At 43.7% G+C, this 25,853-nt stretch overlaps 1 protein-coding gene across 4 annotated transcripts in view; it reads left to right on the top strand.

Annotated features, from left to right (window-relative positions):
* The first annotated feature begins 8,862 nt into the window (after window positions 1-8,862).
* The window catches only part of PIK3R5 (phosphoinositide-3-kinase regulatory subunit 5), a 162,824-nt gene continuing 145,833 nt past the window's right edge, over window positions 8,863-25,853 (top strand). For 3 of the 4 annotated variants that reach the window (XM_033959997.1, XM_033959996.1, XM_033959994.1), the window contains exon 1: window positions 18,527-18,760. The gene's annotated coding sequence lies outside the window, so the exon portion shown is untranslated. Of the gene's footprint in view, window positions 8,989-18,526; window positions 18,761-25,853 lie in introns of those variants that run through there. The other variant, XM_033959995.1, reaches the window with a different exon arrangement.

Genomic DNA, 25,853 nt, shown 5'->3' with positions numbered 1-25,853 from the left:
GCCAAAAGAGAGTATGAAGAGAGGCTAGCCAGGGAAGCAAAAAATTTCAAACCGTTCTTTAGATATGTTAAAGGGAAGCAACCGGCTAGGGAGGATGTGGGACCGCTGGACGATGGTGACAAGAAGGGAGTGGTGAAGGAGGAGAAAGAAGTGGCAGAAAGACTTAACGCGTTCTTTTCATCTGTATTTACAAACGAAGACACATCCAGCATTCCGGAACCTGAACAATTCTTCAATGGAAATCAGGCAGAAAAATTAACAACCATGGAAGTGAGCCTTGAAGATGTACACAGGCAGATAGATAAATTAAAAACAGACAAATCCCCGGGTCCGGACGGAATCCACCCAAGGGTTCTGAAGGAATTAAAGGAGGAGATAGCGGAACTACTGCAGCAAATTTGCAATCTATCCCTGAAAACAGGTGTGATCCCGGAGGACTGGAAGATAGCCAATGTTACGCCCATCTTTTAAAAGGGATCAAAATGTGACCCAGGAAATTACAGACCAGTGAGTCTGACCTCGGTACCGGGGAAAATGGCAGAAACACTGATAAAAGAAAAAATTGATGAACATTTTGAAAGAAACAAACTTCTGATAACCAGCCAACACGGTTTCTGCAAGGGAAGATCTTGCCTAACTAACTTATTGCACTTCTTCGAAGGAATTAACAAACGGATGGACAATGGAGATCCCATAGACATCATATATCTTGATTTCCAAAAAGCCTTTGACAAGGTGCCCCATGAACGCCTACTCCGGAAACTGAAGAACCATGGGGTGGAAGGAGATGTACATAGATGGATCAGAAGCTGGTTGGCGGGTAGGAGACAGAGGGTGGGAGTGAAGGGCCACTACTCGGACTGGAGGAAGGTCACGAGTGGGGTCCCGCAGGGCTCAGTACTAGGGCCGCTGCTATTTAATGTATTCATAAATGATCTGGAAACAGGGACGAAGTGTGAGATAATAAAATTTGCAGATGACACTAAACTATTTAGTAGAGCTCGGACTAAAGAAGACTGTGAAAAACTGCAAAGGGACTTGAACAAACTAGGGGAATGGGCAACGAGATGGCAGATGAAGTTCAATGTTGAGAAATGTAAAGTATTACATGTGGGAAACAGAAACCCGAGGTACAACTATACGATGGGAGGGATGTTTTTAAATGAGAGTACCCAAGAAAGAGACCTGGGGGTGATGGTGGACTTGACAATGAAGCCGTCGGCACAGTGTGCAGCGGCTGCTAAGAAGGCAAATAGAATGCTAGGCATCATCAAAAAGGGTATTACAACCAGAACGAAAGAAGTTATCTTGCCATTGTATCGAGCAATGGTGCGTCCGCATCTGGAGTACTGCATCCAATATTGGTCGCCGTACCTTAAGAAGGATATGGCGATACTCGAGAGGGTTCAGAGGAGAGCGACACGTCTGATAAAAGGGATGGAAAACCTTTCATACGCTGAGAGATTGGAAAAACTGGGACTTTTTTCCCTGGAGAAGAGAAGACTTAGAGGAGATATGATAGAGACTTACAAGATCATGAAGGGCATAGAGAGAGTAGAGAGGGACAGATTCTTCACACTTTCAGAAAATAAAAGAACAAGAGGGCATTCAGAAAAGTTGAAAGGGGACAGATTCAGAACGAATGCTAGGAAGTTCTTCTTTACCCAGCGTGTGGTGGACACCTGGAATGCGCTTCCAGAGGGCGTGATAGGGCAGAGTACGGTACTGGGGTTCAAGAGGGAATTGGACAACTTTCTGCTGGAAAAGGGAATAGAGGGGTATAGATAGAGGATTACTGCACAGGTCCTGGACCTGTTGGGCCGCCGCGTGAGCGGACTGCTGGGCACGATGGACCTCAGGTCTGACCCAGTAGAGGCATTTCTTATGTTCTTATGTTCTTATTAAAGAAATGACAATTTTACATGAGGTAAAACTCTTTATGGTTTATAAATCTTTCCTTTTGGCTACATCTTAATAATAATATTGTCATTTATAGCTAAAGAGACATGTGATCAAGAAACTGTTTGATTTTACTTTTGTGATTATGATAAACATACCGAGGGCCTCAAAATAGTACCTGGCGGGCCGCATGTGGCCCCCGGGCCGCGTGTTTCAGACCACTGGTCTAGAGTCTGTTCTCTTTAGAAGGAAGCAGGAAAAGTAAAGGTAGATAAAATGGTTTACAGTCTGCACCATGAGCTCTATAAAATGAGATATAAGGATGGAAATCTGAGCATCCCTTAGGACAGGTATGAAAGGAGATATGAGAGAATCGCATAAAAAATCAGCAGAAACAAGAGGCCAGAATATGAGGTTTATAGGGATAATTCTATAAAACAGGTGTTAACAGAAGAGTTGTCACATTGGGCCAGACCAAAGGTCCGTCAAGCCCAGTATCCTGTTTCCTTTCCAATAGTGACCAACCCAGGTCACAAGTACCTGGGAAGATACCCGAGGAGTAAGACAGGTTTCATGCTGTCTCTCCTAGAAATGAACAGTATATTATCCACGACCATCTTAATAATGGCTTAAGGACCTTTCTTTTAGAAAATTATCCACACCTTTTTTAAACCCTGCTAAGCTAACTGCTTTCACCACATTATCTGGCAACAAATTCCGGAATTTAACAGAATTGAATGTTGCATGAAGAAACATTTTCTCCAGTTTGTTTTAAATCTACTACTTATTAGCTTCATTGTATACCCCCTAGTCCTAGAATTTTTGGAAAGAGTAAACAAGCGTATGACATCTTTTTCTTTTATTATCAAAGAGGAGTCCTCTTTACTCCTATAAACAGAAGGTTTAGTATGCAATATGTATATATTTTTTGCATATGCTTTGCTTGTGTAATGCATTATTAAACATCTTTTGACCTTAATATCAAACTGTAGTCTTCTACAGTATACCCCAAAAAATAAAGCCCTGTTCACCTATATGCGGATGACTCCGGCATGCATAAGCCACATCTACCTAACTCGCACCCCACTAACACCCAAATCAGGCTCAAAAGTAGACCTGATTTTGCAATACCTACATTTTAGGCGTTAGGTAGACGTGTTAGCAGGCTCAGCAGCATGCGATGCTGTAAAGGGATGTCTGTTTTGAAGCCACTCCCATGCCATGCCCACGCCTATCCCATTAGGCGCAGCTTTTTCCAGTGGGTGGCCACGAAATTGTGGATGCCTATTTTTGTGAATCGCGTCCAGCTTTTGGACGTCTAACTTCCAATTAGGGCTTGTTAAAGATGTTAATTGGGCGTATTATCCACTTTATTTGGATGCCTAAGTCGACTGACGCCTAGAGTTAGACATCCTTTACAGCAGTGGTTCCCAACCCTGTCCTGGAGGAACACCAGGCCAATTGGGTTTTCAGGCTAGCCCTAATGAATATGCATGAAGCAAATTTGCATGCCTATCACTTCCATCATATGCAAATCTCTCTCATGCATATTCATTAGGGCTAGCCTGAAAACCCGATTGGCCTGGTGTTCCTCCAGGACAGGGTTGGGAATCACTGCTTTACAGAATCTGCCCCTTAGTGCTTAAGTGTATGTAACTTATAGTATTCTATAAATTATTCACATATCTCAGAGACACACCCATATTTTGTCCATGTTTCTCTCCTTACGCTCATACGCTATGTGAATTTGGCACATATCTTATAGACTATCTTTCCCTTATTGTTTCTACTTTACATTATTGATTTGTATTTCACTCCTCCTTTACCCAATGTTATGAGTATGTTAAGTTAAATTTTAATCCCTTGTCATTGTTTAAATTTTGTTTTTTATTGTACTGTTTCCCTTCATATGTAATTTTTAAACTGTTCATCGCTTAGAAGTATGATTAAGCGATTAATCAAAAAAACTATTAAACTTGAAACTTGAACTAGTACCTGACATTTATGTGGACAAATGCCAATTAGTGATGTCATTTAGTCCAGTGGTCCCCAACCCTGTCCTGGAGGACCACCAGGCCAATCGGGTTTTCAGGATTTCCCCAATGAATATGCATTGAAAGCAGTGCATGCAAATAGATCTCATGCATATTCATTGGGGAAATCCTGAAAACCCGACTGGAATACGGCTCTCGAGGACCGGAGTTCCCTACTCCTGTGGTGGGGAGTGTGTAGTGCAGTGCTTAAAGCCAGTGGTTCTCAACCCTGTCCTGGAGGACCACCAGGCCAATCGGGTTTTCAGGATAGCCCTAATAAATATGCGTGGAGCGGATTTGCATGCCTGTCACTTCCATTAAGGGCAAATCTCTCTCATGCATATTCATTAGGGTTGGCCTGAAAACCCGATTGGCCTGGTGGTCCTCCAGGACAGGGTTGGGGACCACTGATTTAGTCCACTAACCAAATAATTACCTGGCTGAAGTTAGAGCAGCAAAAAGTCTGTCCTAACTTTAATCCAGTTTTTTCTCAAAATACTGAGCTATATACTGCTACTATCCAGATAGCTCCAGCAGTCGTCGCAGAATCCAGATATTCAACACTGGCCACTATCCTTATAAGTATGAGGAGATGAATGCTGACTTGCTGGGGCATAATAAAATATTCAAATTGGTTTGGGGTCCTTTGACGTCTTTTGTAGATTTGTTATAGTTGCTCTTTATCTTTATTTTCCGTTTTATTGTACCCACACATCCAGTGGGGGGGAATGGGAGGGCGGGGGTATATTTTATGGTTTGGTATTATTCCTGATGGTAATGATGGATGGGAGAGGAAATTTTTATTTTTTTGTATAGATTCCGATTGTTTATAAGTGCTTATTTGATTATTATTAGTTGTATGTAAATTGTATTGCATTTTTGTTGGCATTAAAAACTAAATAAATTAAAAAAAAAAAGATTTAATTCAGCCACAGTGGCTAGTGTTTTAAAGAAAATGCTGACCACCCTGGTTGACTACTGACCTACATAATGACAGCTTTCTGGCAGGGTTGGTATGGAGAGAGCAAAATGAGACACCATGGTGCTCATTTTCAAAGTAGATGGATGTCTTAAAATGCCCCCCCCCAAAAAAAAAAAAAGTCCATCTGCCAAAAACATCAAATTGCAATTTTCGAAAGGCAGAGTGTGGATGTTCCTACACTGTAGTTCATCCAAACAGCAAGAGGGCGGTCTGTGGGCTTGTTTAGAGCAGAACTAGAAAGGGCTCAATTTTAGGACATCCTACAGCGATAATCAAATAGGAAGAAATGTCCAAGCCAAAAAATGAAGCATCCTAAGTTAGTCCTGTTTCAATCATATCCAGGGTATAAAAAAGGTGCCCTGATTGAGTAGGAAGGATTAAGGCATATCCCCTCCTTAATCCTCCGGTGGTCACTGTCCCTCTTCATCACACCTAAAAGTGACACCAGAAAGGAAAACTAGGCTCCCTGCCAACATCAGGTATTATGGACATTCTGAACACACCAGAAAGCAGGTCTGAAGATTACCTAGAGGTCATTACAGTGGTCTATAAACTGTACCTAAATATTAAAGACACCTGCAAGCCCAAGGTCAATGGCATAGTGAGGGGGGGGGGGACAGAGGGCGGACTGCTCCGGGTGCCATCTTCACAGGAGGTGCTGACAACTCTCCTCCTCTCCACCCCTCTGCGTACCTCCTTAAACATTCGCTGGCGCAAGCAACATCTTGTTTAGAGCAGGACTAGGAAGTGAGCAGGTCCAGGAAGTGACATCAGAGGAAGAGCCGAAGTTGGCGAGACAGGTTGGGGGTTGCTGCTTGCGCCAGGAACATTACAGAGGTACGGGGGAAGGGAAAAGGCACACACACACGGCAGTGGGAGGGTGGGTATGGAGCAGGGGCGGAAAGGAGGACAGGTGCCTGCGTGCTCACCAAGATGGTGCCTGGGGCGGATCACCCCCCTCCTGTCCCCCCTCCTTAATAGAGGACAGGTGCCCTGGATTAAAGTCCACTGCGCTGACCACTAGGCTGTATCTCTGCTCTGCAGGGACATCTGTGTGGACATTTTTATACAAATGAAACATAGAAACACAGAAACATAGAAGATGACGGCAGAAAAGGGCCATAGCCCATCAAGTCTGCCCACTCTAACGACCCCACCCCCTTGATTTTACCCCCCCTAGAGATACCACATGTGTATCTGCCAGACAGATGTCCTTGTTCCTGGATTTCAGTGTTTAGAATTTAGACATTTTAGTTTGGAAAATGGCTGACATTTTGGATGTTCTCACGTGGTGAATCTCTTCATAAAGTCAGTTAATAAATCTCAATAAATAAATAAGTTTTTGAACAGGAAACCCTGATGTCATTCCTGTTCAAAAATGCTTCTTTGGACATAATGAGCAGGACATCCCAGTTCTGACTTGGATATTATTTCAAAAATGACCCTCCACATGGTAACCCTGGTATTGAGGGTCAGAGCTGCTCATTGCCAGTGAAAAAAAACACATACTCAGGTGCATTTGAGGTGGTCTATCCTCGGTCCAGCACCAAGAAATTTCTAAACTCATTCCAACAGAGAAGTGGAACTATGAATCAGAAAGGCATGAGCCAATGTCGCCAACTGTTCCTCTTTGTGAGTGAGAATCCCCATTCTTTGTCAAGATCCAATTTATCACCATTCCTGTTTCTCCCTCTAAGAAAGATCCTTACTTCATCGTACTGCTTCCTTATAAGGCTTTCAATATTAGCAAGCATGAAAGAGTTTATCAGCCCAAGTATAATTTCACTAACATATGTCCAAATTACAGAATTACCCAAGGAAACCCACAATACGGTGATTTCATGGGTTGAAAACCTTCAAGCCAATTGCCTCTGAGTTACCACATGAATATGTCTAAATAATTACTAAGCTAGAGCAATATTTTATCTTGTTCTTGTTTGTAAATAAGATTTATATGGTAAGGTCAACATTCAGTTGGCATAAATGGTTAAAACTAATTTGACAACTTATCTTTAATTAATTAATTAATTTAAACATTTATATCCCGCATATCCGGAATCTATGCGGATTACAACAGCACATTCATAATTAAAACAATACAACCAAGTAATAACCTCAATCCCATAACCTGAAATAGATAAAATTCAATCTATATCTAAACTAAAAACTGCCCAACTCTGGGAAGGCGCTTCTGGAAAGAAATGATTTCAAACTTTTACGAAAAGTCAAACAACGGGGATCAGATGAATTGAATCTGGGAGTGAGTTCCATAATAGGGGCCCTGCCACCCCAAAGATTTGGGAGCGACTTACAGTTTTGGTTATACAACGAATGGGAGGAACAACCAATACATTTCTGGACTGTGAATGCAGTGGACATCCAAGGACATATGTCTTCAATAAGGAGGCACCTATTTCAGGTAACAATCCGTGAACTGATATGTATACCAGGGTTAGTATTTTAAATTGAACTCTCCAGGGGGCTTGGGGGGATTCTTTGGGGGGGGGGGGAAATTGTTTGGTTGTACGTTTGGTGATCTCGACCTTGTTGTACTGTTGTGCTGTATTGTGTATTTACTGATAGTACACCAATAAAACATGATTTATACCAAATTGAACTCTCCATGTAACAGAGAGATATGGGCGTAACAAGGCAATCTGCCAATTATCCTTGCTGCGGCATTCTGAACAATCTGTAGGGCTCTTAATGATTCCTTTGGGAGATCACATAGAAGGGAATTATAGTAGTCTAACTGTGGCAAAACAAAGCATTGCATGACTTGACGGAAATTGGCAGGTGATAATAAATCTCATAATTTCAAAACTATCCTTTGATCTTAAAAAAACACCCCTTCCCCCTCCTTTACGAGCGTGTAGCATGGGTTTTAGCGTCGACAGCGGCGGTAACTGCTCCGACGCTCATAGGAATTCTATGAGTGTCGGAGCAGTTACCACCGCTGCCTGCGCTAATACCCACGCTACGCATTCGTAAAAGAGGAGGGTTAGAATGCTTAATAGTAATCTTGTATAAGCATAGTACACTTGTATGATAGTGTAATAATGCATATGCGGTCATGGTACCCTAGCCAAGCAGTTAGGAGACCGATAACAATCACAGGGGAATCCATCCGAATCTGTATTTTAAAATCCATTACAGATATCTTTGTAAACTGCTCTAAATTGGCTCCCCAGCAACTAGCAGTGGTATAAAAGCTTCCGATAAAAGACAAACGGCTTTCAGTGGTTAATAAATTATTCTTCCCTTCATATTAATCGTGCCAAATTTATCATTGTGCAGTGCTCAGCAATGACCACTAAGTGTCACCATCCAGCCTTGCACATATCTGGTTATGCCATGGTCACGGCTGCCTGCTCATATTGAATGGGAACTCCCTACCTTGGGGGACATATCTGGCAATCTGTTTATCTTTCTCAGCTTAAATCTGGAGTATTGTAATATATATAAAAAATTATCAATCCAGGACTACTGCTATTGAATCTTCTCCAATCTTAATAAATATTACTGGTTTCATAAATTCAACAGTCATATATATATATTGTCACAGGGCTGCCCCTGTTCCTAGTGGGGAAGCCTTGCCAGAAGAGGGAGGTAAAGTTAAAAACATTAAAAGTATTCCTAAGCCTGTTAATTTAATTCCCAAAGCAGCCCCTAGGAATATTCAAAAGCCAAGCCTTCCTATAATTAAACCTCCTCAAGCCATGCCTAAAGCATCCAGAACTAGTTTAGCTTTTCCCAATCCAGTTGTAAGAAAGTAGCCAGAGAAACTATATGTCCCAGCAGCCACGGGGCTAGTGAAGGGGAAAAAGCAGGGCTGGAATACAAGCCACTCCCAATTGAGCTGAGACTGATTTAGGCCAGATTAGAAGGGCTCAGAGGGCAGGCTACTCACACTCACCTGCGGTGAGAGCAGCTCACTGCAGGTAAAGAAAAAGGTGTAATTCTCACACAAGGAGTTCCAGCAAGCCAGAGCCACACAGCAAAAAGAAAGCAGCAGACTCCAGCCACAGAGAACCAGAAAGGCTGTCCACCTCCTGGCAACAAACTCAGGCAGAGGTTTGTGATGAAGAGGCTAAATGATAAGGTTGATTCTGTGTTTGTGCAGAATAGTGAAATGACGGATAACAATATTACCTATGGTATGGAAATAGAATGTTCTGATTGGCCCAGCTCTGAAGGTATGGACATAAGCTGAGAGCCATTGCTAATAAGGGAGCTGGAGAGAAAAGTAAAGGCTGCTGAAGTTTTGTTTTTGAACTTTAAATACAAGCCACAGGCGGCCATTTTGGTTTGGGATCTGGGGAGCTGATCCATTGAGGGAAAATTATTTGGAGAGTATCCCACCCTTGGGGCATTAAGCCTAACCCCAAGAGAGTTTTGCCTGGCAGAAGAAAAGCTTTCATTTTGTTGAAATAAGGCTTTTATGTTTTGGCATATTTTTGGCTTAAACTTCAATTGTTTGGTTTGGTTTGTGAATGCTGGACTCCAGCACAAGAAGATACAAACCTGAGAATTTATTTGACACTTGTTTATACTGGTGAAACAATAAACAGTACCCAAGAAAATTGCGCCCAAAGTTTTGAACTCTTTATTAAGTCAGTACCAAGCTAACAAAACGACCTCGCAAACCGCTTGGCCAAGGTTTGTGTGCAATGGGTAAGGCCATTTGCTGAGCCCAGCTTAGCCACAATATATATATACAGTGTTCCCCCGGTCATTCGCGGTCGGTGGTTCGTGGTCCCAGTCATTTGCGGTATTTCGCAACCACCGACCAGAAGATGACAGCCGGAGCATCAGCGAGTGAAGGAAATCACTCGCTGTATAGTCCGACCGCCTCTTCCTGCACTAAAGTCGGGCCTTATCAATCAGGAGCTGCGTGTGACTTCATTATGTTGCTTCTGAGCATGCTCAGAGGCCCTCTGACACAGCTGCAAACTTAAGAAGAGGTTTTTTTTTTTTGGGGGGGGGCCTGGGAGGTGGAACAGGGCCATGCTGGGGGCGGGGCCATGTGTCCAGGTTTTTATTTCATGAAATCTGGTAACCCTAGTGTGGGGTGCAATTGCTGCACAGCCACTCTCTCCCCATCCCAAACTGTGCTTCTTTGCTAAATCCAAGGTGGCCCGATTTTTCTTGGATTTCGCATGGCCGATTTTACAGGAAAGTTTTTAGCCTTTCTCGTTCTCTACTTGGCTTAACCCCCTTAGAAGGTTAAGCCAAGGGAACCTATCACCAGGAGTGGGATCCCTAGGATAGTAGACATGGGGGGTGGGTCAGTAGAGTGGGCAGACCTGATGGGCTATGGCCCTTATCTGCCGTCATCTTCTATGTTTCTATGAGAAGTTGGGTTTCAAGAGCTTTAGCATTTGAATCGGTTCCAACTCACTTTACATGGGAAAGAATCACTAGGTCTGAGAAATCTTTTCGCCCCTCTCATTTCCTTCATGATTGTATCAAAACAGGTCCTTTTCCAATCCCTGTGGTTAATTCCTCCAGCCATTCCTTAAGACCAATGCACAAAAGACAACGATTCCTTTAGAACATTACAATCTTTCTGGAGTATGTCTGAACATTTTTTTGGTCAGGAATAAAGCACAATTGGTCAAAAACTGGCTGGAAGAAACCCACCTGGATATATTACTTTTAACTGAAACATGGTTAATTTCTGATCAGGATATTATCATAGGTGACATAGTACCTTCAGATTATAAAATTATTCCTTTATCAAGAAATTCAAAAAGAGGAGGTGGTTTAGCAATAATTCTTTGAGTTCATTTTGAGTTTCAAGTGTTGAGTTTCTCAATCATTTTGGAAAATTGTCTTCTATGCTGGTTTGTGAGAGCTAGAATTTGTGTGACTTGCCTGATGTGAAGGACGGTTGCCTATATGCTAAAGAGAAGTGTCCTTGCCAAGAAAGATAATGTTGCATGAGTTTTACGTGGAAAGGTTGGGGCGGGGGAGATATTGGGAGAAAGCCAAAAAGTATATGGCATATATATTGAACCCATGCAATGGTACCTGTATGACACTTCTTGATCATAGAGCAGCCTACACTGGGCCCTGCTGAAATTATGAGCAATTTTTCTAAAGAACAAACATCTCTTTTCCATGATTTTCAAATCAAACCTGGTCATACATGTGGGTGTCCAGAAGAGGATAAACTTATAGAACCCTTCTAACTGGCCTCATGCAAATTCAACCATCCTTTGTCTTATATGCAATAATAAGCACAAACTTTAGAGCACTTATATACCTGAAAGGAAGTACTGGAGGGAAACAAGGTTTACAATTAAGCATTGTTTTATACATCTATTCATCACACGTGCAGAACTTTTCACACTGAATGAATGCAAACAAGTCAAAATAGCCTTCTGCCACTGGAGATTTGCATTGAAAAAATATGTGAAGCCTCTGTCTCCCTCCCCCCCACCACTCTATTGTGGCAAGAACTTTACAAGAGAATGAAAGAGTTTATTTTTGTGATCTAGTTCCATGGAGCTAGTTTACCCTACAGACAGAGGCACAGAGAATATTATGGCAACAAGTTCAAGGCCCATCTAGTATGCTCAAATGTTATTCCTGCTGCAATAGTTAATTCTACAGCCTCATCACCCTGAAGTTGTGGGTTCAAACCCACATTACTCCCTGTGACCCTGGGCAAGTCACTTAATCCCCCCATTTCCCCAGGTACATTAGATAGATTGTGAGCCTACCAGGACAGAGAGGGAAAAATGCTTGAGTACCTGAATAAATTAATGTAAGCCATTTTGAGCTCCCCTTGGAGAATGGTATAGAAAATTGAATAAACAAATAGTGTGAAAAGTTTCATTCTCTGATAACCAGAGCTGGTATTGTGATATCACAATGCCTCATTCCACCAATGACTAACAGCCAACCTCATCAGTGATGTCACAATGGCTTGACTGTCTTTTACTACATTTTGATTTCTAGAGTGGTGCAGTGGTTAAAGCTACAGCCTCAGCACCCTGAGGTTGTGGGTTTAAACCCTTGCTGCCCCTTGTGACCCTGGGCAAGTCACTTGATCCCCCCATTGCCCCAGGTACATTAGATAGATTATCAGGACAGACAGGGAAAATGCTTGAGTACCTGAATAAATTCCTGTAAACCATTATGAGCTCTTATGGGAGAATGGTATAAATACAAGACTGTACCCCCTGCCAGCTGCACACCCATGAAACTTGGTAAATAGACAAAAGCGCGCGCCGACAACCCAGCGCAGACAACCCAGCGCAGACAACTGAGCACAAGGCAGAAGCGCGCCGAAGAAAAACAGTATTTTAAGGGGCTCTGATGGGGGGGTGTTGGTGGGGAACCCCCCCCCACTTTACTTAACAGAGATTGCGCCTGCGTTGTGGGGGGTTTGGGGGGTTGTAACCCCCCTCATTTACTGGAAACTTAACCTTTTCCCTCTTTTTTAGGGAAAAAGTGAAGTTTTCAGTATAATGTGGGAGGTTACATCCCCCCAAGCCCCCCACAATGCCGGTGGATCTCTGTTGAGTAAAGTGTGGGGGGGTTCCCCACCAACACCCCCCATCGGAGCCCTTTAAAATACTGTTTTTCTTTGGCGCGCCTTTGTCATTGCGCGCTTTTGACCTGTCACCTAAAACTTTACCCCTGCATGCCACAATATCAAAACCTCAACAAAATATTCTTATCTACAGTTTCTTTTCCTGCCACTAGGGACCAGATAAACTAAACATTTTCCCTTAGACACGAACTGGAGAAAACTCCTCTAGTACTGGCTCCTAAGTTTCCTTTATGCTTATCCCATGTTTTCTTGAATTCTGATGCAGCCCCTCTCCCTCCCCCCTTTATTTTTGACCCTTCCAACTCCACTGGGCATATGTTGAAGAATTTCATTCTCAGGCTGAGGCAGGGAACTTGCTCACAACAAAATTTGCTGGCAACCCCCCGCCCCCCTGAATTAACACTTCAAGAAGGTCGGTTGTTTATTTGGTATAAACGTGTATAGCACACTTAAAAAGTGTAGACCTCTGGTTTTTAGCAATAAGACTTCATGAGGATTAATCACTGGAGCTGTCTGGCTTGAGGGGGCCTCAAGAGCTCCACCCTAAGCCCAGTGGAATCATGCGACACAGCTGGTCACCAGCTCCCAATTGTATCTCCCTAATGTACCTATCCCAAGCCCTCTTTTTTTTTTTTAAGTTCCAAAAATTTTATTGAAAAGTTTTCATATCAAAATATCCAGACAGAAGAATATATGTATTTCAAAACATTTCTTATAATAATAACATAAGCAAGGGATCCACATGTATCCTAAACATAACCCATACCACCCTTTCCCCCATGCAGAAAGTGCAGAATTCATACATACCATTACATACACACCTAGTCATTCATGACAGTCTAACCTTATTATTCTCCACATACTTTTGAATGGGCGACGTATGAAGATGTTGACCTCCCTACTTTCGTGCAACTAACGGCTATAGTACTGATCGTTGGACTACTTTGGTGTAAAAAAAAACCTGGTAGAACAATCGTGAGGGATGGCTTTATCAAAACAAAACAAGACTGAAAGTGCTTATTGGTCCCAAAGTGGAGGTAATAATAGCGGGAAGAGAAGCAAGCAGGATCTCCCCATGCCAATGAAAGCCATGGCGTCGAAAGAGAAGTAGCTGTCAGAGATAATCGAGCCAGTAATATGACCGCATTACAATAGGAAGTGGCTATCCCAAGCCCTCTTGAACTCATCTCCACTGGAAGGCCACTCCATGCATTCACCACCCTTTCCATGAAAAAGTATTTTCTGAGGTTACTTCTTGGTCTATCCCTTTTCACCGTCATCCTATGCCCCCTCATTCCAGAGCTTTCTTTCAATTGATAGAGACTCACCTCGTGCACATTTATGCCATGACAGGGGATAGAGGGAAAATAATCCCAAACCAAATCAAACGCGCTCCATAAATACTATTAGTGCATCATAGCAATAAGTAATCAGTGACAGAAAAAGCCTCAGAGTGTTGGAGGCGTGAACCCACCCTCACCCACCTTTACATCATCGGCATAAAAACTTTCCCGTAGAGCAGGGGTAGGGAACTCCGGTCCTCGAGAGCTGTATTCCAGTCGGGTTTTCAGAATTTCCCCAATGAATATGCATGAGATCTATTTGCATGCACTGCTTTCAATGCATATTCATTGGGGAAGTCCTGAAAACCCAACTGGAATTCCCTACCCCTGCCATAGAGGTTAAGTAAGCCTTGAGGTAAGGAAAAAAGAGTATCAAATAGACACGTGCTGTTTAAACATAGATAGCAGTGATAAGGGGCGATGATCATTTCATGGCAAAATCGCTAGTGCTTCAGGGCAACTCACTGGAATTAGCTATCCTAAAAAGCAAATAAACACGCTGTGACTAAAAGCAAATTGTAAATAAGCTTACCTCACAAAAGACTCAAACAAAAGTACTCAATAGGTAGTGTATGGAGCTGGAGAGAGCGAGAGTTTTTAGGAAAGTTCCCTAAAGCAGCCACTCGTTGGCGAAACAAGAGCCTTGTTGGAATTAAGATCCACTTGTCTTCACTCCAATGCTATAGCAGGAAGATCGATGCGTTGGAATTGAGCAGTATGCTCTGAGAGAGTGACATCATGATGTGGAGATAAGTGTAATTTTGCCTCTTTTTTTTTTTTTTTCTTTTTTCCTTTTTCCCTGTGCACAGCGGTACTTTTGAAAATTACATTTTTGACAATTGTGGAGTTTTTTTGCCTATGATACAGAAGTTGAACACTAAAAAAACTCATTGGGTTGCTGTCTAAATATTAAATAAAATTGAGGCTTTTCCTCCACTTTAAGTAAATGTTTTTTCAGTGGGTACTTCCATCACTTGGCTAATAACATTTTTCATTTTTTGATTTAAATATCTCTATCATATCTCCACTCTCCCGCCTTTCATTCAAAGTATACATATTAAGATCTTTATATCTGTCCTCATACTCTTTATGACAAAAACCATCGACCATCTTAGCAGCCTTCCTTTGGACCAGGGATCTCAAAGTCCCTCCTCGAGGGCCGCAATCCAGTCGGGTTTTCAGGATTTCTCCAATGAATATGCATTGAAAGCAGTGCAATCACATAAATCTCATGCATATTCATTGGGGAAATCCTGAAAACCCGACTGGATTGCGGCCCTCGAGGAGGGACTTTGAGACCCCTGCTTTGGACCATCTTCATCCTGCTTATAGGGATTTCAGGAACCTAACTCTCAAGATTGCTGGCCTCCACTGCTTGCAGGCACCGATGGTCGTAAAGGAAACACAGGCTTGTTCTCTATACCAAATTATTTTGTGACACACCTCCCATCTCTTGGGGACACCCCAGTGTGTCCCAACACACTGGTTGAGAACCACTGAGCTAAGGCCATCATGCCGTGGCTTCCTTCAAGGAACAGCTTAGATCAGAGGTGTCAAGGTCCCTCCTCGAGGGCCGCAATCCAGTCGGGTTTTCAGGATCTCCCCAATGAATATGCATGAGATCTATTAGCATACAATGAAAGAAGTGCATGCAAATAGATCTCATGCATATTCATTGGGGAAATCCTGAAAACCCGACTGGATTGCGGCCCTCGAGGAGGGACTTTGACACTACTGGCTTAGATGAAGAATGTTTTCTTTTCATTTGGACAAATGCCGGCCTTACGTGCTACCAGATCTCATGTCCGGCAGTATGCTAAGGTATTGGAGTTTTCTAAAGTGACTGTAACAATTGGTTTTATGTGTGTATGAATGCTGGAGTTTTTCCCATTCAATCATATGGTGCTGGTGTAGGGTTGCACTGTTCCCTCTAAGCTGAGCAGGAGTCCTCCACCCACAGTCTCACCAATAGAGGGTGCTGTTTTACTGTCACATTTTTCAATTGTGAGGGACATGCAAGTTCTGCAGGACTCCAGGGAACATACCTGTCCTTAGCGACTGAAAATATTCCACCCCCTAGTGGTAGCAATGCAGCTGGAGGACACCTGCTCAGCTGTCTGGATTTCCCCGGACGGCTTTTCAAAACCTGGCACTTTGTCCGGGTTTTGAAAAGCTTCCCCCAAACTTTTTTTGAAGCAAGAAGGCATCCATGCATGTGCGGATGCCCTCTTGCCCGACCAGAGCAAGCAGCGGGGGCGGGGTTAGGGTGGGATTATGGGCTGACTGGGACTTAATGGGGCGGGGATGAGTGGGCCTGGGGGAGGGTCTAGGGTCCGAACTGTAAAAAAGTAAAATCTGGCAACCCTATGCTGGGGTAAATAGTGATTCTCAAACCTGTCTCCAGGGGACCCCCAGCCTGTCAGGTTTCCAAGATAACCCTAATGAACAAGCATGAGACAGATTTCCATGGAAAAGGATTTAGGAGAAGACCAACAGAAGAAAAGTGGCCTGCAGATTGAGACCATTCCAATTAGAAAATTAAAATTCCCAATTATAGAAAAGAAAAACTTTTTTTTTTTTTTTTAGCTTTGGGAAGTCTCTTCTCTTTTTGTATTCTGCAAAACACAGGAAGAAATGCATTTCCGTTTCTCTTTTTCCATTATTGCACTGGTCAAAATTTAGCTTTTGGGGGGGTTTCTATTTCAGTTTTTGTTTGCATGTTTGTTTCCCATTTGTGGTTCCTTATTCTATATTAGGTGGGAGCCTGTCCATGTTCTACTGGTATGACCAAGGCGAAAAATTCTGCTACCATATAGTTTAAGTGATGGGGATCCTTACCAGTTCCATTTCCTCTCTTTACCCAATAGGAAGAATATGGATGTACTAGACCAGGGGTAGGGAACTCCGGTCCTCGAGAGCTGTATTCCAGTCGGGTTTTCAGGATTTCCCCAATGAATATGCATGAGATCTATTTGCATGCACTGCTTTCAATGCATATTCATTGGGGATATCCTGAAAACCCGACTGGAATACGGCTCTCGAGGACCGGAGTTCCCTACCCCTGTACTAGTCTGGTGTAATATTTTCAGTGTTGCTTGAACATAACCACTCCCCCCCCCCCACACACACACACAGATAGCTGAGCTGGGATTTGAACCAGAATCTCCTGGCTTTCAATCCACTACTCCAGTGTGTCGCAAACTTTTTTCTTACCATGGCACACTAAACTCAAGGCCAAGTCTAGAGGGCCTCCAAACATATGTGGATGTTGGCCGATGAGGTCACATGCATGTGCATGACATCATCATGTCGACATCTGTGCATGCTCAGAGGCCCTCGGGAGCCTTCCAAAACCCGGACAAACTGCCAGGTTTTGGAAATCCCTCCATCACTGTGGGGGGGGGGGGGAGGGGGGAGGGAAGGAAGGAGGGGTAGAGAGGAGGAGAGGTGCCAGCGCTGGCAGTGACAGGTTGGTATCTCACCACGGCACACCTGAAATCTCACTGTGGCACACAGTTTGCAATTCATTGCATTACTCTATTAGGCTACTCTGCTGTTTATTTTATTTATTTATTTATTTATATATCACTTGTATCCTAAGTGGTTTACATTCAGGTACTCAAGCATTTTTTCCTATCTGTCCTGTTGGGCTCACACTCTATTTAATGTATCTGGGGCAATGAGGGGTTAAGTGACTTGACCAGGGTCACAATAGCAGCATGAGATTTGAACCCAGAACCTCAAGGTGCTGAGGACGTAGCTCTAACCACTGTGCCACACACTCCCATGCTATGGATAGCTATGTAGCCAATTTATAACACAGATGTTCCCATGTTGCCACAAAGGCATCCATGTCCTTTGGCCCCATTCAGAGTTTGGATATTTCCAGTGGTGTAGTAAGGGGGCTAGGGGGGAGGTGCACCCTGAGTGCATCGTGTCCGCAAACGTGATCGTTGCTAAAGCTGTTAAAATAGGTCTAGCGACATCGCTGGCTTTAGTGAGAAAGTCGTGGGGAAAGCCACTGCTTGGCCTGTATTGGTAGCATAGAATATTGCTACACCTTTGGATTGGCCACTGTGAGAATGGGCTACTGGTCTGACCCAGTAAGGCTATTCTTATGTTCTTAGTGCATCTGGGCCTTGGCACCTAATTTCAAAGATCTGGATAAGAAGAGATGAGGCGTTTGTAAAAACCCCAGAACCCTCGGCCTCTAAAACGAGAGTGTAATGGTTCAGGCCTACATTGTCCCCTGTGACCCTGATCAGGCCAACTGGGGCCCCATTGCCCAACCGGGACAGATAGGGAAAAATGTTTTGAGTATCTGAATAAATTCATGTTCTGTAAACCATTCTGAGCTCCCCTGGGAGAATGGCCTAGAAAACTGAATAAATAAATCTTCTCTTCCACTTCAGCTACACTTTCCTAATGGGAAGGGGGTTGGGGGTATCTCATGTTTTAATCTGTATATTGGGAAGGGCGGAAGAAGACGTTTGCCGTCTGGTGCCTTATTTTTTTGTGTATTTGGGTGTTTGCAGAAGTAGCCGAGATCTTCTCTCACCCCCCCCCCCCCCCTCTGCTGCCTCTCTAGTGCCAAGAGATATCTAGTTCCGGCTTTGATCTCTCTCTTACGGTAAACGCTGAGCCGATTTCAAAACTCAGAAAGGGGTGATGAATTAGAGGGGGGAGTTCCTGTTTTCTTCGACTAGTGGAGAGCGGTGCCCGGAGCTCGCAGTTCTTCCTCCACCCCTGGAGGGCGGGCAAGGGAATCCTCACCTCGCCGAGCAGCTCAGATGCAGCACCATGCCTCCTGAACAGCGGCTCCCGTCAGCCCCCGGGCCCTATGGACTGGCCGAGACCTGCGCGGATCGGGCCGGTTTCTAAACGAGGCGATCTGCCCGAGGAGGGAAGGGAGCGCCCTGGGTGGGCAGAAGAACCGCAGGTTGGTCCCTTTTAAAAACCAGACACCCTATTCCATACCAAAGTGCCTAAGAGCATTGCGTGTAAATTTGCGCGAGAGGACTTTAAAACGTCTTGCATAGAAATACCCCCTTTTTACAGCTCTTCCAGTACTTTGCACTGATGGCAAGTACTGAAATAGAGGCAATTCGAAGCCTTCAGCTGTTGTCCGGAGTGCTTGAATACAAGTCGAGTGAAGGATGACCACCGTAGGGCTGAGAAGGGAAGGGGTAAAACACGGACCTCACGGATCCCTTCCCGCCTGGGAATGATTAACTTAACTAATTTGTTTCTTGGTTGGAAGTGTGTACTACATCTTTGATATATTTCACTTGGCTCTTCTAATTTTGTTATCGTTTTAATGCTAAAAAAGGCTTTCATTTTACGGTTGTTTTTTTTTGGAAATAATTGACAGTGGATTGTGCTATCCACTCTATTGTTCTTAAATTGGTTTAATATTTATAAAGAGTTTTTTTTCCGTTTACAGCCTCTAACTGGAGGGGGGAAACGAAGTTCAAATGTGAGCTTCTCTTGTGTCTGTTGGCTGAAAAGGAGAAAAGGTCCCTAGCACACCTTTATAAAAGAGGGGGCTTAGGCTCAGGTACTTAGGCCTGGACTTCAGTGGCATAAATGGTTGCGTCTAAGTGTTAGTCACGCACATGGGTGCTACACATGATTCTATAAACTGAACCTACGTTCAGAGGTGTTTTATAGAATCACATTAGCATCGTCCATTTTGGCGTTGATTTTTTTTTTTTTTTTAGGCGTCATATATAGGATTTGGCCCACAGTGCACTATTATTGCTAAATGACTAAACACAAAGGGCCTGAGTCCATAAATGGCACCGAGATCAGCAGCACCTTGCCAAATTGTGCACGGAAGTTAATTTTTTTCTAATTGGCTTAAGTGGTGTTATAATTGAAAATGCTATTAAATGTCAATTTTTTTTATTTTTTTTTAACTATTAATGTTGCACGTGGAATTCAACATGGCACCTATCACTGCCTGCACTGAGGCATCTACCTGTGCCTACCTGAAAAGTAGGCATGGTTAGGGGGCAGAGTATATGCATGGTATGAGTTAGGCGACAGTAAATTAGGCCAAGAAAATCCTGACCTAACAAAGTAAATGACAGCAGATAAAGACCCGAAAGGTCCATCCACTCTGCCCAACCGTACACTCTATAAATTAATGATTTAATTTAAATTGTTCTTTTCCTTAGATATTTCTGGGGGCCAGAATCCCACAGCTCTGCCTGGTACTGTGCTTAGGTCCAATCCACTGGAGTGTCCGTCAAAGCTCACTCCAGCCCATCTAAATCATCCCAGCCATTGAAGCTCTCCCTAGCCCATCCTTAACTGAATGGCCATAGACGGGACGTGGATGTCCCTTCCCCTTTTGTGATCAGAGTTGGATGCCCATATTTTAGGACACACCCAAACTATGCCCCCTCCCTTACCAACTGGATGTTGGTAAGGGACCTTTTCTCCTTTTCAGCCAACAGACACAAGAGAAGCTCACAGTTGAACTTCGTTTCCCCCTCCAGTTAGAGGCTGTAAACTGAAAAAAAACCATGAACACCTTCTCTCACATCAAGCAGCATTATGGGGTAAAGTCCTAGAACAATTGCTCTCACCCACTACTTATGAGGAATTCAGGAAGTGTCTAAAAACACACCTGTTCCTGAAGTATCTAGACAACTGACCCGTACATCTCTTTCTCCTCAATAATAGTTTTCTTGACCTATTAATCTCTTTCTTCCACCTCTCTTAAGTTCAATCAATTTGTACCTTCGTTTAATCTTTTGTAAACCGCATAGAACTTCACGGTACTGCAGTATATAAACTGTTATTATTATTATTACTGCAGTGTTAGACATTTATAGCCTGCATTTCTAAAATTGGGATTTGTATGGCTAAATGCCAGTTTTCAGGCATGCAAAATAATAGTGTCTAAATCATAATTAATTGATACACGTAATGTTTATTAAAGTTTTTATTGGCAAACAAAGCAAATAGAATGTTAGGAATTATCAGGAAAAGAATGGAAAACAAAGAAGAGAATGCCTTTGTATCGCTCCATTGAATACTGTGTGCAATTCTGGTCGCCACAACTCAGAAAAGATATAGTGGAATTAGAATAGGTACAGAGAAGGGCGATGAAAATGATAAAGGGGATGGGATGCCTTCCATATGAGGAAAGGCTAAAGCGGCTAGGGTTCTTCAGAATGGAGAAGAGACAGCTCAGGGGTGATATTATAGAGGTCTATAAATTATTGAGTGGAGTGGAACGGGTAGATGTAAATTACTTGCTCTTTCCAAACATACTAGGACTAGGGGGCGTGAAATAAAGCTACTAAGTAGTAGATTTAAAACAAACGGGAGAAATTGTTTCTTCACTCAACATGTAATTAAACGCCAGAGATTGTGTTGAAAGCAGTTGGCTTAGCAGGGTTTAAAAATGTTTTGAGTAATTTCCTAAAAGGAAAGTTCATAAGCCATTATTAAGATGGACTTGGGAAAATCCATTGCTTATTCCTAGGATACACAGCATATAATAAGTTTTGCTCTTTGGGATCTTGCTAGGTACTTGTGACCTGGATTGACCACTGTTGGAAATAGGATAGTGGGCTTGATGGACCTTCAGTCAGTCCCTGTATGGCAACTCTTATGTTCACAGTTCCAGCCCTGAGAGCAAAATGCCTTTCACATTATCTCAAGTCAATTAAAACAATATTCCATTATCAAAATTTGTCAACATACTGTGTGGACTAATTTATTGTTCATTTTAGTCTTATGGGTCTTGGTGACTCATTTTGAACTAATTTCTTTTCATTTATAAGTTGGTGAAATACAGATGGATTTCTAGTACACGTAGTCAAATTGGAAGGATGACTTAGTTCTTCAGTCTTAAGTTACACTTGTGTTTGTTGGGTACATGAAAAATGATGTTATCAACACAGCTGTCCTGAATGACTGACGTAATTTCCCAGAAATGCCCCTTCTGGTCAGTTTAAATAGGAATTCAAGGGATTGTCCAGACTGTTAACAGATTTAAGTCTAAAATAAGTTACGTTTGTTCTTTAACTCATAGCCTGTAAAACACTATGGGGCTCTTTTTTTTTTTTTTTAATCATCTAAATAATGACATAACGCGGAGATGGACGCACATGTGGCTATAAAATGTCCAAAGCATATAATCAACCCCCCCAACCCCCTCCCCCCAAAAACCCCAAAACCAACTCATGGCACTAGTGGCCAAAATCAAGACATTTGCAGAGTGGATGTTCTGTAGGCATGACGTGGATGATGTCAGGGGATGTGTGTCTTGACGTGATAGTGGATTACAAGATGAATCTGTTTGGGCATCCCAAAACACACCCGGATTTTAGACTTGCTTTAAAAGTGAATAAGGTGAGGAACAAATTGTCTTTTGACCCGTCAGGGAGAGCCCTACAGGAGATATCTCCAGATGAGTGTTCAGACCTTGCACCTCCTCTCTGGACCTCACAGACCAGGAGTGCCTCTCCAGATACTTCTTTGACAGGGCTGCCATACAGGATCTCTGAACAGTTCTAACCTCTGCTCCAGGCCCACACCGGCAGGAACAATCCCATACCCGTCCACCTCAAGGTCACACTGGGAACTTCCAGTCTGCCCAACACAGGCCTTTGCATAGCCCACCATCTCCAAATGCCTCACCCAGTCCATCCAAGCCTTCCTCACCCACACCCCTGGACTACATCACTTTCCCCAGCACCCCAAGCCCTGCAGAACAACACAGCACAGTTCTACGCCATAGCCTGCTTCCCCTCAATCATAGTCCAATATATAAGACCCCGGCTAAAGACACAGTGCCCTATGCTTTATTCCTTTAGAAGGTAGCCTCAGCCCCACCACTCCACCGCTAGTTCAATGTTTCAATGCGGGAAGAATTATGTGGGAACTCATCATCAGCTGCCCGTAACACTATGCTCAAAAAATTTTTTTATAAATCAAAAACTGTTTAAAAACGTGTCTTATTAGCTTTATAGTGTCATTCAGATGAATCTGTACTTAGCTTTAGGGATATCGGCTGTTAACTAAAGCTAAGTACAGATTCATCTGAATGACACTATAAAGCTAATAAGACACGTTTTTAAACAGTTTTTGATTTATAAAAAAAATTTTTGAGCATAGTGTTACGGGCAGCTGATGATGAGTTCCCACATAATTCTTCCCGCATTGAAACATTGAACTAGCGGTGGAGTGGTGGGGCTGAGGCTACCTTCTAAAGGAATAAAGCATAGGGCACTGTGTCTTTAGCCGGGGTCTTATATATTGGACTTTGATTCAGGTTTGAGTGACCAAGGCTATACCCATGTTATTTAGAACTTATGCCATTTTTTTTGAAGGTCCCCTCAATCATAGGCATCATAGACTGCAAACACGTAACACTCAAAGTACCCTCCCTCCACCCCAGGCAGACAAGGCCACCTACTTCAAAAGGAAAGCATTCCACTCGATGAATATGCAGGCTCGGTGTGACACCCAGGGGGAGATAGTGGGTGTGTATGTCTGATACCCAGGTTCCACCCATGATAACGCCAACATATTCCAGTACTCAGGAATCTAGAGGAAACTGAATCGAGGGGAGCTCACCAACAGCTGGCTGCTAGGTAAGCACCACAGGGACACACCAACTCCAGGCCTCTGTCCTCCCTACCATGCCCCAACACACTCTACCCCTCACAGATGGGCCCAGTCTCCCCCCACTCCCAAGGTAACCACAGCTGACAATACCCCTCTGAATTTCATTCTGCATCCCCCCCACCCCCCACCCCCGCAGGTATCAGAGGCTATTCCTAACTAGCTTGGCTACATAACATAGCCCAGTGAAGAAGGCAGCCCTACCAGATTGTCGTTCCCCCCCCCCCAGCAACAACAGCAGCAGCCACCAGCCCTGATGATGATGAGCTCCCCCACCCACCCACAGAGCTGACCAGGGTGCACTGCAGCAGGGGGTTTGTGCCAAGCAAAGCTTAGTAAAGTCCAACTTCATGCAAAAGTGAGTGAACGGCTTATTTGTACATTACACCTCTCACAAACCCCTTCACCGTCACCCCCTCACTATGAAACCCCCTCCTTCCCCTAAAGCTAGGGTTACCAGTTTTTACTCCTGTAAAATCCAGACCCTCAGCCCCGCCCCCTCAACCTGTTCTTGTCCGCGGGACCACGTCAGGAGGTCATCTGCGTATGCGCGGGTGCAACGCAATGACATCGCACGCATGAGCGCATGCATGTGATATCACCGCGTTGGCATCCGTGCGTGCGCAGATGCCCTCCCGACACGATCCCGAGGCGGAAGCTTTTCAAAGCCCGAAGTGCCAGGTTTTGAAAAGCCATCGGAACACCTGGACATGTCCGTTAAAAAGAGGACATGTCCGGGTAAATCTGGATGTTTGATAAACCTACCCAAAACATACAGCTCCCTCCTCTCCCCGTCCCTAAGGCACCCATCTTCCCTCCCCCTAACACAAAGACAGTCATGCCTCTGCCCTAGATGAAAATAGATCTTGTGCATAATCATCATGGATACCCTGAAAACCTGACTGGCCTCGTCCCTAAGAGCAGGTTTGAGAACCATGGTGATCTTAATTGGAAGGTGTTAGTCCAATAAAGGCATAGAGGTCATTCTATAGCTCACAAGACTTTATAAGAACATAAGAATTGCCGCTGCTGGGTCAGACCAGCGGTCCATCGCGCCCAGCAGTCCGCTCACGCGGCGGCCCCCAGGTCAAAGACCTGCGCCCTAACCGAGACCAGCCCTACCTGCATTCGTTCTGGTTCAGCAAGAACTTGTCCAACCTTGTCTTGAATCCCTGGAGGGTGTTTTCCCCTATAACAGACTCCGGAAGAGCGTTCCAGCTCTCCACCACTCTCTGGGTGAAGAAGAACTTCCTTACGTTTGTACTGAATCTATCCCCTTTTAACTTTAGAGAGTGTACTATCACCATTCACTTACTTTTTATACATTTTCAGTCCTTTACACCAGGCTCAGATTTCCCATTGGGAAGAGTAGACAACTGTCTAAAGGAGCACTTCTGACCTGGGAGCATTTAATGAACAGCTGTTTCTCTTAAAGGCCTACAGGCTTATGAGATTGCAGCATTTCCACAATTGAACAGATTCACTATTGATTATCCCTCTGCTTGATTATTATTATAACTCCATTTATCTGGAGTTGCCCAAATGTGTTTTGTGGTCGTTGCAGCTATCATGCTTCCAGATATGATCACATCACACCGATACTTCGTGAGCTTCATTGGTTGCCAAACGACATGCGGGTTGAGTTTAAAGTTCTCTGCTTGATCTTCAAAGTGCTTCAGTTTAACTGTGAACATAAGAACATAAGAACTGCCTTCTCCGGATCAGACCCATGGTCCATCGAGTCCGGCGATCCGCACACGCGGAGGCCCAGTCAGGTATACACCTGATGTAGTTTTAGTCACCCATATCCCTCTATGCCTCTCGTAAGGAGATGTGCATCTAATTTGCCTTTGAATCCTAGCACAGTGGATTCCTTAATAACCTCCTTTGGGAGAGCATTCCAGGCGTCTACCACTCGCTGCGTGAAGCAGAACTTCCGGACATTTGTCCTAGACTTGTCCCCCCTTAGCTTCAAACCATGTCCTCTTGTCCTTGTCACGTTGGACAATGTAAATAATTTATTTTCCTGCTCTATTTTATCAATGCCTTTCAGTATTTTGAACGTCTCGATCATGTCCCCTCGCAGCCTCCTCTTCTCAAGGGAGAACAGTCCCAGTTTCTTGAGTCGTTCCTCATATTCCAAGTTCTCCATACCTCTTATTAGCTTCGTTGCTCGTCTCTGCACCCTCTCCAGTAGTTTTATATCCTTTTTTAGGTTTGGAGACCAATGTTGGACACAGTATTCCAAGTTGCTCTATAAAGCGGCATTATGACTTTCTTCGATCTACTCGTGATTCCTTTCTTTATCATGCCTAACATTCTGTTTGCTTTCTTTGCCGCTGCCGCGCATTGTGCCGATATCTTCAGGGTCCTTTCTATCAGTACAC

The sequence above is a fragment of the Geotrypetes seraphini genome, chromosome 10, assembly GCF_902459505.1.
Source record: "Geotrypetes seraphini chromosome 10, aGeoSer1.1, whole genome shotgun sequence".
Taxonomy (NCBI): domain Eukaryota; kingdom Metazoa; phylum Chordata; class Amphibia; order Gymnophiona; family Dermophiidae; genus Geotrypetes; species Geotrypetes seraphini.
Note: the sequence above shows the minus strand (reverse complement) of the source record. Positions and strands in the feature narration are given on the sequence as shown.